Source organism: Callospermophilus lateralis, unplaced genomic scaffold (assembly GCF_048772815.1).
Source record: "Callospermophilus lateralis isolate mCalLat2 unplaced genomic scaffold, mCalLat2.hap1 Scaffold_614, whole genome shotgun sequence".
NCBI classification, from domain to species: Eukaryota; Metazoa; Chordata; class Mammalia; order Rodentia; family Sciuridae; genus Callospermophilus; species Callospermophilus lateralis.
This window is the reverse complement of record NW_027514637.1, coordinates 613,512-631,069: the sequence shown is the minus strand read 5'-3', so window position 1 is coordinate 631,069 and position 17,558 is coordinate 613,512. Positions and strand designations below refer to the sequence as shown.

General features: G+C 38.1%; 1 pseudogene; it reads left to right on the top strand.

The window, feature by feature from the left end:
• The window catches only part of LOC143387555 (eukaryotic translation initiation factor 5 pseudogene), a 31,844-nt pseudogene extending 17,617 nt beyond the window's left edge, over positions 1–14,227 (top strand).
• The last annotated feature ends 3,331 nt before the right edge of the window (positions 14,228–17,558 follow it).

Here is a 17,558-nt window from a genome sequence, read left to right as displayed (position 1 = left end):
TATATATATATATATATATACACTCTCAAGATTTTTCAAAATATGAAATATGTGTCTTATTATACACTCCCTAAACTCTTATAAATTTATTTGATGCTTGGGAGGAAAGATTTTAGAAGGGAAGGGAAGAAGTCACTAAAGAGAATGAGAGTAGGCAGGTAGAATTCAAGGAAGGGGAAATAAGAAAATGGAAAAGAAATGAAAAGACAATTGAAAAAAATAGAAAATAAAGAAAGAAAATGAATTTTTTAAAAAAATGATAATGATAATATAAAATTAAAAGTTAAATTTAAAAAAATAATAACAAAAAAATAAAAACATTAAAATAATTAAAAACATTTAAAAGAGTTAAAGAACAACAACAAAAAAATGAAAATGGAAGAAAACAAAACAAAAACAAAAACAAAACAAAAAAACCCAAATTAAAATAATAATAATAATAATAATAAATGCAGTCATAGATTGCAATAAACTTCTTTTCCAGTAGGTGGAGCTGTGCCCTCTGGGCCAAGCTTCTCCTCTCAATAGGGGGGAACCAATCACTGTGCAGCAGCTCTTCCTCCCAGACTGGGTGGGTGTTCAATCCTGAGTGCCTAGGGCCTTCTCTTGTGTTTCCTCAAGCCAGGCCCCGTTCACCTATGACACTCACCATTATACTGGCTATATGCCAGGTCTGCTGCTCCTGGGAGCCCAGTTTTCATGAACACCTGGGCACACTCTCCTGTTTGTCTCCCTCAGACCCTAAGTTTGTAGAGCTTGGGCCTGAGAACCTCCAGCAAATTTGTTTGCTCTCCGGAAGCCATGCCCCCGGAAGCTGGAGCAAGAGACCTCAATTGTCAGCACTGGTGGGAGCAGTGGCCTGGAGGTCTGTGCTATGAGTCCCGTGCCACTCCTAATTCCCTCGGTTTGGCTATCGTGCTCAAGGGAGTGCTGGGAGGGGCCCTTAAGATTTCCCCACCAGTATGCAAATTTATAGGAATTTGTTTCACTTTCAATCACTTCCTGCTTCAGGACACATGTATTCTTCCATGTTTCCTTACTGGTCTTTTCATGAGACTTCTATCCAAACACATTATTTTCAATTTCCATAATCACTTTTGAAGCAAAACTCACATAAACTTCATGATACATTATAACTCTGATATTACCATTAGATGTATAACTGGTTGGAATTAATGAGTGCATACCAATATAGGATTTCTTATATATTTTCAGATAAAAATTCAATCCATTATTTAAAGTGGAACGAGTTATATTATTTATTCACAGTATGGTCTATTCATGCATTATCTCTATATTCATAGACGCAGTGTACACTTCTTTGTTCCCCCAATACTAATTTTTACGTCTTGAAAATATTGCTCCCTGAAATGATGGAAGAAATACTCATGTCACCTGATTTACTTATACATTTAATCACAGAAATATTCCGAACACAAAATGCAAAGGTCACGCTTATGCTTGTACCAAAGTCTAAATGGAAAGTAAACATGGGTTACTAAAAACATCCATGTCCAGGTTGCCTAATGCTCTCAAATGTCAATCCTATTGGTGACTACATATTTGTTTCTTCTTAACATTATATATTCAAACTCAACCCTACTGAAAATGTCTAATCCTATCCCTGACTTTATACATTGCCTGATTTCATAATGGCTCTATTGCTATCTGTTTCCTACATATTTTTCCCAGTTCATCATTGTGACTGACTCTTCACATGTGCTGACATTTACATTCACACTCTAATTGATAACCTGTTGCAAATAAACTTTTGTTCCTAATCCTATACTCACTCTTCTTTGTAAATCTACCGACTATCTTCCTAATCCTACCGACTATCCTTTTTTTCACTGGATGTTCTCTTCTACGTTCAATCATGCAAGGTACAAGTTCTTATGCCATTGTATATTGATTTATCTGAGACCTCTGTGCAGAATGTAATTCAATCCTAAGTATCACAATCATCGGTCCAATGCCCTTCTGGGCTTCAAATGTTACCTATATTTATGGTTTCATACTTATATTTCACATATATATTCTTGTAAATATCGCAGCTTCAAATACCATTATTCATTCTGCAGAATGATTCCTAAACCAAATCCAACATGTTATTGACCCTAAACATACACTGTTCCCTCAATCTAACTTTACAGAAGAACAGGGACAGAGTTGGTCTTACAATACAGGAATGTAGGGGATCTTCCACCTGCTGAGAACCTCAAAGGTCCATGCAGACATGATCCCTGGAAAAGAGGTAGGCAGCTTGAAGGACCTGAGAGAGCAAAAGTCATCTTCCATGGCAAACAACCTTGTCAGGATGATGGGGTGTGTCTGAATCAGCCACTTTCTTCTCAATGCAGAGAAGATGGACCAAACCAGGCCTGTGTGGAGAGCTGTTCCCGTGTGCTTATGGTTGATATACCATTCTAACTTGTGACAGTGTCACAGGAATTAGGGGCAGCCTCCATCTCATGGGACCCTTGGAAGCAACTGTTAGGACAAAGTGTTTGCGAAGGCATTGACCTCATTCAGTTCCTGAAGGAAGAGACCTCCCTTACTTCTTTGGTGATGGAACTCTCTGAACTTGGGATCCAGGAAGCCAGGCACCCAGAGCCAGTCCCAGTCCCAGTCCCAATGGGGTTACTTGTTAGGTTTAATTTTACCAATGACAGATTCTGTCTTTCTTGGTACCTACTGATGTGAGGATGGCCAAAAGCCAGGAGAGCTCTGAAGACGGGCCTTTCCTGAGTAAGTAGGTAGTGGCTCACCGCTGGCTCCTAACAACTTCACAGAGTTGGCCAACGAAACCAGATCTGACACAGTACAGGCCATTTCGGGGGAACATAGTATGGCCCGCCAGTCAGAGGACACTCTGGATATTCACAGACTTACTTGGGGGAAGGAGGTGCCTTTGTGTTTGTGGGTGTGAGTTTGTGGTATTGTCTCATTTTCTGAGAATAGGTAGAAAAGGTGGTATGTCTGGTTTGCAGCTGAATGTTTCTAGATAGTCGTTTGACAAGGCGAGTGTTTCTCTGTCTGTGTATCCCACTGTTTCCGTGATTGTAGACATTAGAAAAGAGAATCCATCAATGTATGTGTCCTGTCTAGTAGAAAGCTTCCCAGCATTCATCCTGCCCAATTTATGACTGGACTGCAGGTTGCCTTATAGATGGGCAACACCTACTATCTTCCTAAGTTCCAGATTTCTTCCTGAATTCTGGCCAATCTGCAGAATAGTCTCATGGTTTGGTGTCCAAGATAGGTACCACCTCAAGCTCTGTCACATGGCTATGTACTGAATAGCTGAAGGTAATGGCGCACATCTTAGAAAACTCAGATATCAGTGTGACCAGGTAAGTCTCAGTGGAGAAACCATGCTTTGTGCCTTTTTCTAACCTATTTTTCTGTTTCACTGAATGACAGGAAGGTCTTTGCCTCAGGCCACCCCTTTGTGAAGCATGAAGAAAACAGTTTTCATATGGAAATGAATGGGCATCACCTGTGGCTCTTTGCTTAATTGCTTGGAAAGGGATGTGTCTGAATCAGACTCTTTGCCCTGTGTGAGGCTGTGGCTTAGATTCTCAGCACCGGATGGATCTAAAGAAAGATCCCATGTGTGCATCCAAAACCAAAATGGCAAAATTCAGTCATTGTGGATGATGTCTCTCTCTCCTTCCTCTATTAGGTTGCAGCCATCCATCAAGTGAGTATAGGGATCCTTTGGGTCAAATAAATTCTTCAAAGCAATGCAGAGGCGCTTGGATTTTCTCATGATTCCAATTCACATAAAGAATCTAAACCCCACAGTCAGTAGGCCTCAAATTGGAGATTCAGAGCAGTAGTAAAGGCAGGCCTATTTGATCACTCCTGGTTCACGGAAATGGTGTCCAGGCCACCCTGACTTTAGGCAAATGAGCGCCAAGGGAGCTTATTTTAGACACTCTCTTGCACTGCACCCCTCATGGAAATCTCCAGCCAGAGGTTATAATGAGGGTCTATGTGAAAGAAGATGAGGGCCATGTGGGAATGTTTTGAGAGTGAGAGTCCCCCTTGGCAACTGAGATCAAGGCCAAGGCTGGCTTTCGACTGATCACTGGGAATTTCAGGCAGGATATCACATGATTTTATTCTGAAAGACTTGGCAGCCATAGTTGAGATTCAAAACACACATAGACCTCATATTGTGGACCTCAATGGGCCTTTGCTTCATGTGACCTTATGGCTACTCTTTGGGAAGCCTTGCCTTTGAGAGTTCTCCAGAGCATTCATTGAAATGAGGTTCCTCAACATTAAATGGTTCCTGAATGAATTGAAACACACAGTGCCTCCAACTTTATCCTTGAAAAGTGACTACATAAATACCCTGAAATTTTTGAAACTCCCACGACCAGTTGGCACTGGAGAACCTTTGAATCTCCTGTTGCTGATAATGAGTGTACCAGAGAGTGCCTTGATTGACTGGGTTTCATGAAAATGGTGAAGAACAGAGATGCCAGTAAATTGAGACTGCTGAGTGGTGGGCCCAGAGCTGTGGTGTGCAGGTGTGTGATTAAATATCTGAGGTGGGGCCATGTGGAACTCCAGTTGACTTCCAAATGCCTTGTGGCTGACATGGTGCAGCCAGGAGACCCTTATATGTAAAGGCATCTTGTTATATGGAGAGGTTTCAAGGAAATGATCAGAGTCAGGTTGATATTGTCAAGGGGAAAGCTATGTGGGATAGAAGCCTGGTTAGTGCATTCTCCTGCAGTCCCTGACACACCACATGTGACAGAACTCCCTCCAGCACTGTGTCCCAGTTGAACTCCTTGTATTTTGTGATGTAAATACCAAACTTCCAGTGCAGCACCAAGAAACACCACCTAAATGGAGGATGACCAAATGGCTTCACAGTCCACACGGGGAGACACTTAGCCCCCAGTGGTCACAGTTTGCCTACAAAAAAAGAATTAAGCACTGCTGACTCATGTTCATTGGAAAATAAGAAACTATGCGCTCCAGTCACATAGATGCAGACCCAGCTTTAATGGTCTCACTAGAAAAGAAGCTAAAGCTCCTGACAACAGCATATATTTCAAGTACCCAACCTCAGAGGCAGTTTCTCAAGAAGTCTTTAGGCCGGCAGAGCTCTATGTTTGTGGAGTGTTTACCTGTTAGACCAGGATGTAAGAAACAAACACTGACTCGAATTAAAATCAAATTAAAGCAAGCTTATTATTTCCACCAACTGGGCTGCCTCTCCCTCCCAAAATGGCGGGAACAAGAGAGCAACCACATCTTTCCTACAGCCCAGCTTTATAGCCCAGAAAGCTACACAAAAGTGGGGTTACAGATAACAGAACTCTTACAAGCATCACACTAATGGTAGTTTACATTTTTTTTTTGCTAGCCCCAACATCAAAATTTATGAGGACCATTAGAGCCTCAGAGAGGGTCATTGTCTGGCCACGGAAAGCCAATATTTATGAGGTGTGATTAAATTTTCAGAGAGGGCTGCTATTGGGTCAGAGAGCCATGCATGGGTGAGTTCAAGGCATGGGCAGGCATTCCAAGCAGGTTCAGAATTTGCAGTAATTTATAGTAAAGCCAAAATGATCTTTTCATGGTTTTGTTGCAAGATGGCTCCCAATTTTAATAAAAGATAAGGTTGGGTCTATTATTCCCCCCCTTTTTTATGTGGCCCTTTCAAATCTTTGATAGGGTAGGGGAAGAGCACTGAGAAAATTTTAATCCCTCGGGTAACAGTCTCCAAATATTTAGAATTCACCGAAAACCGGTCTCCCTGATATTACCTGGCTTAATTAATTACTTATATTGATAGTATATTGATTTTTGTCTCCATTGGTGTAAGTAGAGAGTCGTCTCTCATTTTGGCTTCTTTTGAGCTGAGAGAGGGTGACGTGAGGGTGCATGGTGTGAGGGACATGAGTTGCCTTTTTGAAGTCAGTTGAGGGACATGAGTTGCCTTTTAGAAGTCAATTCGTTTTGAAGTCTGGTTGGGGATGAACAGGTTGGAAAGTCATCTGGGGATGGGTTCTTCAATGAGAGAAACAAAAAACATGAGTACTGAATAAATGTTGCAGCAGCTGGAACATGTCACTGTATGAAGTTTCCTCACCAATCTTTAATATCCCCAGTTATCAGGACTGTCAACTTAATATTTAACATTTATTGTACAATTGTCCCTCCCCATAAGATACAGTTTAATAATTTAATGTCATCTGATCTTGCAAAATACTTTCACTAGTATGACCTCTGTGTCTAATAGAGAAACATTTAATTTTGTTACTCAGGGCTGGATAATCGTACTAGCAAACACCAAGCCTACCTGTGTAGGTTAGGAATATCTGGAGGCCTTAAACTAAAAACTTCTGGCTCTGGTAGCTCCTCTTGATAGTCTCTCTTTATAGTTATCAGGCATTCCTGTCTGAGAATCCTTCCTTGTACCCTCCAGTCTTACTTATTTTGGGAGGCTAACATAAAGTGTATACCTAAAAATATTATTATTGTTATTATTATTATTATTATTATTATTATTATTATTATATAAAATACACAGGAATGGCTGTATTTTGCTTTCAACTGTCTTTTCTAAGTGTTTAAGATGAAGCAGTCAAACTGACTTTTGTTTCTATCTATTGTTAACAGTCAGCTGAGCTTTCATGGGAGTCATTCCTGGGGAAACTTGAGAGCAGCTTCTCAGTTCTGCTAGTGCCATTTGCGCTAGGTGGGTCCAGGTCTTGCTTGACCATGTGGCTTCTCTCGGAAGAATCAGGGATGTCTTCCTTCTCTGATGACTCTCCTCTTTGTAGCAAATGCACTTATTGGCTTTATGTTCTCTAGTGGTCTCATTAATCTCCCTTATCAGGAGGTTATGTGGCCCAGAGTTGCAAAGCTCTTAGAGAAGTCCCCTGTTTCCTGCATTCAGACTGACTCAGAAGGCAAGAGCCAAATATTGGTTTTCTTGGCCATTTTCACTTAAATTTAATTTTAAATCCTAATCTGAAACAACCAGCAAATAAATTTTAACAGCCTGTTAATGTCTATAACTTTATAATAATTTATATTTTATTAATTGCGATCTTATTATTCTGTCTGTCTTGTAGGTGATGACTTATTATCTTAAATTAACCCATGTTCTGTTCTCAAAGCAACACTTCTGTAAAACACCAACAGGAAATCATTAGATCACTTATAAGGAAATTACAAAATAAAATTTTTTAACAAGAGTAAAAATACTTAGTTAATGTAATAGCTACCCTGAATTTTTTGGGTGAGTTATACATTATATCCCCTTTTTGAGATCCTATTAATCTTGACAGAAAAAAAAAAAAACTTTTGAACATAACTTTAAATGAAATAAATCTGACCTACTGCTTTCGTAGTCATTCTCACATGTAGTAAGATGGGACACAGAGCCTTATCTCAGGCAAGGCAGGGCTCTTTATAAATCTTAAGTGTTTTAGTGCTAAAGCTGATCTTTGTTTTTTAAATATCATTTTACAAAGTTTACATAAATTGTTTGAGGTCACATGAACATTAGCTAACACCATATGATATCACATTTAAAACATGAATTAAAGAACGGCTGGAAGTTTTTAACCTTTACATAGATTAGGGTATCATTAACTTAAAAATATATTTAAATTGTTCCACAATGTAAAAAGTAACATAAAACTTTACATATCTTATTGATAACAGGTAAATAAATCCCCAACATATATTTTATTTACCATACAGCTTCAGAACACCAGCTTGATATAATGCGTACTTATACAGACCTTAGTATATCAATCTGATATCAAACAAAAGTACTCATGAATGAGTAATCCCATATCAAATTTACTTTACTTATTTATCAAAATATTAGAAAAATGTACTGAACAGTGTAAACCATATTTATTGGTTGAAGGGAAAGTCCTAGAACAAAGGCATATAAGACCATTTGTAGACATTAATATTTTATTAGATTTTTGAACACCTAGAAAAACTTGTAAGCTTAAATTTAAAGAAATTTATATTTATCTGTTATCCGATTTATAATTGAAACATTTAAATCACGTGAATTAAAGATCTTTGGATCCACTTTTTAAAATTGTTTTTACGAGTGATTTTTTAATATAAGTGTTTATTATATATGTTAATTTGTGTATCATATATATGATATATGGACATATGTATATATATAGACATGCAACACATAACAAAAGTGTGCACACATAATAATAGTGCAGGCCTTGTAGCTTTTAACAGGTGAAATCTCCATTGCAATGTTTTAAAAATTCCACAGTTGGTCAAAGATAGAACTGATCAGAAAAACATTAACCTAGGTCTGTAGGATCAAAATCATGAGCTCAAAAAATAAATAAAGAATCTATGGAAAAAATAATGAGTCCTAGATAAAATGACTGGCCAGCGATTAGTAAATACCACACAATATACCTTTTTTCCCCTTAGGCCTCATATCAGTCTTCTTTTGAGTTTACAGGCTTCTTTCATTTGCATTTGAAAATAAGTCCTGGCTGAGGTCTGGAAGGAGCAGGAAAAAATGGCTATTCTGAGCAGACACCTCAGACCTAAGGCATTTTAACCATAATTTTCTGGTTAGGATGTTGAAAATTATGATACAAGTTTAAAATACCATTCACAAAATTTTATATCATTACAAGTTGTTTTGTCAACAGATACCATACTATGATTCAGTATCCTTGTCCAAATTAATGCACTGGCACACACAGTGACATTTTCCCAGGTTACCCAATTCAAAATTCGTGAAAAAAAGACTGAATGATTGGGAAGTTACTTGCCAACTTGGAAGTACAGTTCTTTAGTTTTCCATCCTAAGTATTTAAGTTCTTGGCATGAATTATCTGAAATCATAAACTAAACAATTACCTAAACCCGACTTTTAACTGCAAGATTGTGCAATGCTTCAAAAACCCATTCAGATACTAGATTGTTACAATGAAACATCATCATTTAGACACACATTCAGCTAAGATCATTCTCAAAAAACAATTTATAATATCAACACATTATTTCACATGTCTTAAAGGGCCAGAAAAAAGCCACAAGACAGAAACAAAGGAAATCCAGACTATGTCTGACAGACAGAAGCCTTTACAACAGAGCAGATAAGAGAAAAATCTCCTACACCAGTGGCACCAAAGATGTCCCCACAAGGGGACCAGATGTTTTCACAGAGGGGCAACCTGAAATGTAAAACCAAGGGTCTCCATGGTGACTTTACTGCATTTAGTGTCCCCCTTTTTTTTTCTCTTTTTTAAGAGGACAGAGGTGGCATAATCCTTACAGTGCAGGGGACGAAGGAGGGAATTCGGTGAAGCAACAGGGCTTTGGCAGATGTTGGGAGTCCCTCAGTCCCTCCTTTTACTTACAGGATTAGCTCTTCTGTTTTGGTTCCACCCCAAGCATGCTCCATCTCCTAACATTTCAGTAGTCAGCTCTTAAAAAGTTCTGGGACGGGGGGGGTATCAAAATTTTTAACATAAAGTTCGGTTCCTGAACTTGAAGCCAATTAAAGCCAATTTAATAATGAGGACAGGGTTTTGAGAAAAATAAAATGGGAGTTTTATTGCTTTGCTAACAAAGGAAAAACAAGGGGACTCTGCCCAAAGGTTGTGACTCTCTTGATCTGGAGGCACCAGGGGTTTTTAAGGAGTTTCACTTGTTAACCTGGGATATACTCAGTTCTTCGTTCCCCAGGAGGCATTGCCATCTGGAGTGGGTGTGCTCCAGGCAGCCAGCTAGGGGCTTCTCTCATCTTGCTTAACAAAGGGTGGTAAAGTTCATCGCAGTTCCTTAAAACACAGTCCAAAGGGGTTTCAGGCTTACTTGCTTTTTTACCCATTTTCACGTCCAATATCCTTAAGATTTTACCTCAGAAATCACACAAAAAAACGCACAAAAACAAACAAACAAAAAACATATAGAACACAGAACAAAACACAAAGAAACAGAAACTCAGTGAAGAAACAGAAAAACAGAGGAGCAATGCAACGTCTTGCTAAAGCTCCGGGGTAGGAGCGCCTGCGTACCCCTCGCACCTCTCTACCCTTCCAGAGGAATTCCCTACAGAACAGAACAGAGGATAGAACGATTGTCATTACTGTCCTGGACAGGATTGAATGTGAGCCTTCCCAGGCCACCTCTCTGTCATCAGAAAAGATCTCCCTTAACCAGATATAAGATGTTATAAAGGCGTCACTTACCTATGGAGGCCTCCTCTACCAGGAGCTTGCTAATAGTTTTAGTGCGGTGGTTCACTGCAGTGCTCCCCAGACTGAAGGCTCACCCCAAGGCCTTGTAACATCTCAAGTTGTGCACCCCCTAGAGTGGCTCTCCAGCCCGGTGCCCTGGAGGGAAGGCCAGCTTCAGAATTTTCAGTTGTCTGGTCTTGTGATCGGGTCGGGAAGCGTCATCTCACAGGGGAAATACAAAATGTTAGACCAGGACACAAGAAAAGACCACTGACTCCAATTAAAATCAAATTAAGGCAAGCTTATTATTAAAACCGGCTGGGCTGCCTCTCCATCCCAAAATGGCGGGAACAAGACAGCAACACCACCTTTCCTGCAGCACAGCTATATAGCCCAGAAAGTTACACAAAAAGGGCTTACAGATAACAGAACTTTGAAAACATCACACTAATGGTAGTTTACATTTTTTTTGCTGGCCCCAACATCAGAAATTATGAGGACCATTAGAGCCTCAGAGAGGGTCGTTGTCTGGACTGGGAAGGAAAATATTTATGAGGTGTCACTAATGTTTCAGAGAGCGCTGTTATCTGGTCAGAGAGCCAGGCATGGATGAGTTCAAGGCACGGGCAGGCATTCCAAGCAGGTTCAGAATTTGCAGTAATTTATAGTAAAGCCAAAATTATCTTTTCACAGCTTTCTGGCAAGATGGCACCCAATTTTAATAAAAGATCAGGTTGGGTCTATCAAGCCTGTCCCTTACTTTTGGAAACTCCTCTGCAACCTGCAAGGTTTTGAACTCCTGAGGGCATTTTACATTCCAGATATGTATTCACAGATTTTTGAACTCTTCTCCTCCAATTGCGTCTTACTTGGGGTGAAGGTAATATCAAGGCATTGTCCTGGATGAGAGTGGAAAGATTTTTGTGTAGCACATATTTGCATACACATTTAGAAGATCACTCCTCCTAAACACTGTTGGAACAGTAAATTCAATCTATTTGGGGAGCTTCCTAGCTGAACAACATTATACATAAATCCAAGTTCATTAAATAAATAGTTTTGGATCAGTGGATGATATATATTTCAAGATGAATTTAAATTGGCATATACTATGCTACATTTTAATGTCCGTGTGTGTTTTGTGTTTAAAATGTTTTATGATTTATGTGGATTTATAATCAAATTTTCACAAGATTATTCTCAGAAATATTCATCCACCTGAAATACATATTTTTTTTCCTAGTACTGAAAACTAACTTCAGTGAATGGTGCATAAATATCCTAAAAATTCTACAGTAACTGACCCAGATTAACATCAATCAAGTAGATTTCTATGGGACATGATGTGTATTTTGATGTTCATTTTTATTCAACACTGGTACATTACTATTTCTGCAGTTAATGCACATCATACAATATATATTTCATCCAATATTTTGCAAATTTATAGGCATGTGTTTCACGTTCAATCACTTCCTGCTTCAGAACACATGTATACCTCCAGGTTTTTTGACTATTCTTTTCATGAAACTTCTTTCCAAACACATTATTTTTGCTTTGCATAATCACTTTTGAAGCAAAACTCACACACCTTTCAGGATAAACCATAACCCTAATATTACCATTATAAGTGGTTGGTATGAATGATTGTATATCAATATGAGATTTCTTTTATGTTTTCAGATATCAATTCAATGCATTATTTTAAGTGGAACCAGTTATATTATTTACACAAAGTATGAACTATTCATGCATTATCTGCATATTCATAGACACAGGGTACACCTATTTGTACCCAGAATACTAATTTATACGTCTACAAAACATTGCTACAGAAATGGTGAAAGAAATACTCATGTCACCTTATCTACATATACATTTTCACAATAATATTCTGGATACAAAATGCAAAGGTCACACTTATGATTTTACCAAAGCCTAAATGGAAAGTGAGCATGGATTAATGAAAACATCCATGTCCTGGTTACCTAATGCTCTCAAAGATCAATGCAATTTGTGACAACATATTTGTTTCTTCCTAAGATTATACATTCAAACTCAACCCGTTTGAAAATAGCAAACAAATTACACACTTTATACTTTTGCTGATTTCCTAATGTCTCTATTTATATCTGCTTTCCTACATATTTTCCACAATTCATCATTGTGACTGACTCTTCACATGTGCTGACATTTACATTCACTCTCTACCCGAAAACCTATTTGTAAAGAACTTTTGGTAGTCAGAGTGAGAACATTCCAGAGGTCGCCAGGCTCGACGCTGCCGGTGTGGACGCGGACGTCGCTGGGACAGCCCTTCCCGCTGCTCGGCAGCGGCACCTGCCCGGCCGCCCTCCGCTCGCCCGCCCTGCCGCTCCGGACCCGGTATCCAGCGCCTCTTCCTTCCAGTCCCGGGTGAGCCGCGTTGGGTTTATGTCTTTATTTGACGAAAATGAGCTGTTGCGCAGCCATTGGTAGCTGTATTGGGGAAACATAGCGTACAAGCAAGGAGCTTACATCCTCAGAGGTGAAAATTTTTTCATGTCAGAGACCGAGAACTCTTGCAGTCGTTTATGTCATCCCTTTTTCTCCAGACAGAAGATACCAAAAAGTTGCAATCAAAGATCTCTTCATCTTATTGATAAAGCCACTAATAAGCCAAAATCTTTGTCAACGTCAACCGCAGCGTGTCAGACCAGTTCTATCACTACAAGATGCCCCGTCTGATTGCCAAGGTTGAGGGCAAAGGAAATGGAATCAAGACAGTTATAGTCCACATGGTTGACGTTGCAAAGGCGCTTAATCGGCCTCCAACGTATCCCACCAAATATTTTGGTTGTGAGCTGGGAGCACAGACCCAGTTTGATGTTAGGAATGACCGTTACATTGTCAATGGATCTCATGAGGCGAATAAGCTGCAAGACATGTTGGATGGATTCATTAAAAAATTTGTTCTCTGTCCTGAGTGTGAGAATCCAGAAACAGAACTGCATGTCAATCCAAAGAAGCAAACAATAGGTAATTCTTGTAAAGCCTGTGGCTACCGAGGCATGCTTGACACACATCATAAACTCTGCACATTTATTCTCAAAAACCCACCTGAGAATAGTGACAGTGGTCCAGGAAAGAAAGAAAAGGAAAAGAAAAATAGAAATGGCAAAGACAAGGAAAATGATTCTGTATCCAGCAGTGAGACACCACCACCACCACCACCAAATGAAATCAGTCCTCCTCCACATGTTGTGGAAGAATAGTAGGATGATGATTGGGGAGAGGATTCAACTGAAGAAGCTCAGAGGCGTAGAATGGATGAAATTAGTGACCACGCAAAAGTTCTGACACTCAGTGATGATTTGGAAAGAACTGTAGAAGATCGTGTAAATATTCTGTTTGATTTTGTAAAGAAAAAAAAGAAGAGGGTATCATTGACTCATCAGACAAAGAAATTGTCGCAGAAGCAGAAAGGCTGGATGTAAAAGCCATGGGCCCTCTTGTTCTAACTGAAGTTCTTTTTAATGAGAAAATTAGAGAACAGATTAAGAAATACAGGTGCCATTTCTTATGATTTTGTCACAATAACAAAAAAGCTCAACCATACCTTCTTCATGGTTTGGAGTGTGTGGTGGCAATGCATCAAGCTCAGCTCCTCTCTAAGATTCCGCATATCTTGAAGGAAATGTATGACGCAGACCTTTTAGAAGAGGAGGTCATCATCAGCTTGTCGGAAAAGGCCTCTAAGAAATATGTATCAAAAGAACTTGCCAAAGAGATTCGTTTCAAAGCAGAACCATTTATAAAGTGGTTGAAGGAAGCAGAGGAAGAATCTTCTGGTGGTGAAGAAGATGAAGATGAGAACATTGAGGTGGTGTACTCAAAGACTGCCAGTGTATCGAAAGTTGAAACTGTGAAGTCTGACAACAAAGATGATGACATTGATATTGACGCCATTTAAAAGAATGGATGCAACCTAGCTTAACAGTGTAATGCTGCAAATTTTTCTCCATTATCAGCCAGAATTGCAACATGTATGTGTAAAAGCTAAAATGGCTTAACATCATGCTACACTTTAATACTAAAAATATATTACTGTGAGTGGTCTGTAATTAGCCCAATGAGACATCTAGGAAGTCCATACACACATCAGTGAGCAAATGTAGTTTGCTTATTTATAGCATGTTTCTTTTGGAAAAACGAGTGGTGGACACATTTGGATCACATTTATACAGTTATAAAAATAAAGATTTGATTTTGGTCATTCTTCAGATTTTGGGCTCTGAATGACTTAGCTAAAGTAATTGGCTCCTTTTAAAAAGTGGTGACATCATTTAACATGACATGGTCCTTGGAGCCTGGTAGATTTTGTTAGGTGCTGAGACCATTCAGAGGTTTTCAGCAGAGTGTAAACAAACTTGTTTGTAATTATCTTACTGAGCTGTTAAATCTAGTACTTTTGAATTTTTTTAGTCCCTCAAATTGGCATCTGTAATTTTTTTGTGCTGAGGTAGACTGATAATCAAATGACAGTGCACCATCTTGTTGAGAAATAAAAATAATCTGAGTGTCCTATAAATAATTTTAAGAACTAATTTTGAAGTTTGAAGTTGTGATTTTTCAGTTCATGTACACTAGCCCCAAATTTTAGTCTTTGGAGTCATGTGCATTGCACGTTGGATGAGCCAGGGAAAAATTATTAAATTAACAAATAAGTATTTTAATGTGTATGTAGTGGTTGCTTTGTATCAAGAGAAAACTCAAACTTTGAGGTGTGATTAAATAATAAATTCTGATTTTATTTGGGGGAAACAGGGAAAGGTGCATTTAATATCTAACAAGAACTCAGCAGTTTTTCAGCTTTTAGCCTTAAGGTTTAAATTATAATTTCAAAATGTTGAGACATTCTATCTTGGGTTCAGTATGTCATGCACCCCCCAAAAAAAGAAAAAAAATATTGTGGTTTATTCAATGTCTTTTACATTTGGACATGTAGCTTATGCTGTTTTAGATTTTGGTTATTGCCTTGCCAAAAAAGTATTGCTATATTTCAAACTGGATTTCCCCCCCAAAAAAAAGTCTTATTTAAAAAAGAAACAAGTTAAAGGCATATTTCTACACACCTTTCTCACCACTGGACAAATCTTCCAAACAAAAGTTGAATAAGGAAACTATAGAACTCAATAACATAATTAATAACCTAGACTTAATTGACATATATAGAATATACCACCCAAGATCAAGCAGTTACACTTTTTTCTCAGCAGCACATGGATCCTTCTCAAAAATAGATCATATATTATGTCACAGGGCAACTCTTAGACAATATAAAGGAGTAGAGATAATACCATGCATCTTATCTGATCATAATGGAATGAAATTGAAAATCAATTATAAAAGAAGGAAGGAAAAATCATGCATCACATGGAGAATGAACAATAGGTTACTGAATGATCAATGGGTTATAAAGACATCAAGGAGGAAATTAAAAAATTCATAGAGATAAATGAAAACACAGACACAACATATTGGAATATATGGGACACATTGAAAGCAGTTCTAAGAGGAAAATTTATTGCTTGGAGTTCATTCCTTAAAAAAAGAAAAAACCAACAAATAAATGATCTAATTCTTCAACTCAAAATCCTAGAAAAAGAAGAGCAAAACAACAGCAAAAGAAGTAGAAGACAAGAAATAATTAAAATCAGAGGTGAAATTAATGAAATCGAAACAAAAGAATCAATTGAAATAATTGACAAAACTAAAAGTTGGTTCTTTGAAAAAATAAATAAAATCGACAGACCCTTAGCCACGCTAAGGAAGAGAAGAAGAGAGAGAACTATAATTACTAGCATACGGGATGAAAAAGGCAATATCACAACAGACACTTCAGAAATACAGAAGATTATCAGAAATTATTTTGAATCCTTATACTCCAATAAAATAGAAGATAGTGAAGGCATCAATAAATTTCTTAAGTCATATGATTTGCTCAGATTGAGTCAGGAGGATATTGACAACCTAAACAGACCAATATCAATTGAGGAAATAGAAGAAACCATCAAAAGATTACCAACTAAGAAAAGGCCAGGACCGGAAGGGTATACAGCAGAGTTTTACAAAACCTTTAAAGAGGAACTAATACCAATAATTTTCAAGCTATTTCAGGAAATAGAAAAAGAGGGAGAACTTCCAAATGCATTCTATGAGGCCAACATCACCCTGATTCCCAAACCAGACAAAGACACTTCAAAGAAAGAAAACCACAGACCAATATCTCTAATGAACCTAGATGCAAAAATCCTCAATAAACTTCTGGCAAAACGGAAACAAAAACATATCAAATAAATTGTGCACCATGATCAGGTAGGATTTATCCCTGGGATGCAAGGTTGTTTCAATATACGGAAATCAACAAATGTTATTCACCACATCAATAGCCTTAAAAATAAGAACCATATGATCATCTCGATAGATGCAGAAAAAGCATTCGACAAAGTACAGCATCCCTTTATGTTCAAAACTCTAGAAAAACTAGGGATAACAGGAACATAACTCAATATTGTAAAAGCAATCTATGCTAAGCCTCAGGCTAGCATCATTCTGAATGGAGAAAAACTGAAGGTATTCCCTCTAAAATCTTGAACAAGAAAGGGATGCCCTCTCTCACCACTTCTGTTCAACATAGTTCTCGAATCACTGGCCAGGGCAATTAGACAGATGAAAGAAATTAAAGGCATAAAAATAGGAAAAGAAGAACTCAAATTATCACTATTTGCAGATGACATGATTCTATACCTAGCAGACCCAAAAGGGTCTACAAAGAAACTATTAGAGCTAATAAATGAATTCAGCAAAGTGGCAGGATATAAAATCAACACGCATAAATCAAAGGCATTCCTGTATATCAGGGACAAATCCTCTGAAATGGAAATGAGGACAACCACCCCATTTACAATATCCTCAAAAAAAAATAAAATACTTGGGAATCAACCTAACCAAAGAGGTTAAAGACTTATACAATGAAAACTACAGAACCTTAAAGAGAGAAATAGAAGAAGATCTTAGAAGATGGAAAAATATACCCTGTTCATGGATAGGCAGAACTAACATCATCAAAATGGCGATATTACCAAAAGTTCTCTATAGGTTTAATGCAATGCCAATCAAAATCCCAACGGCATTTTTTATAGAAATAGAAAAAGCAATCATAAAATTCATATGGAAAAATAAAAGACCCAGAATAGCAAAAACAATGCTAAGCAGGAAGTGTGAATCAGGCGGTATAGCTATACCAGACTTCAAACTATACTACAGAGCAATAGTAACAAAAACAGCATGGTACTG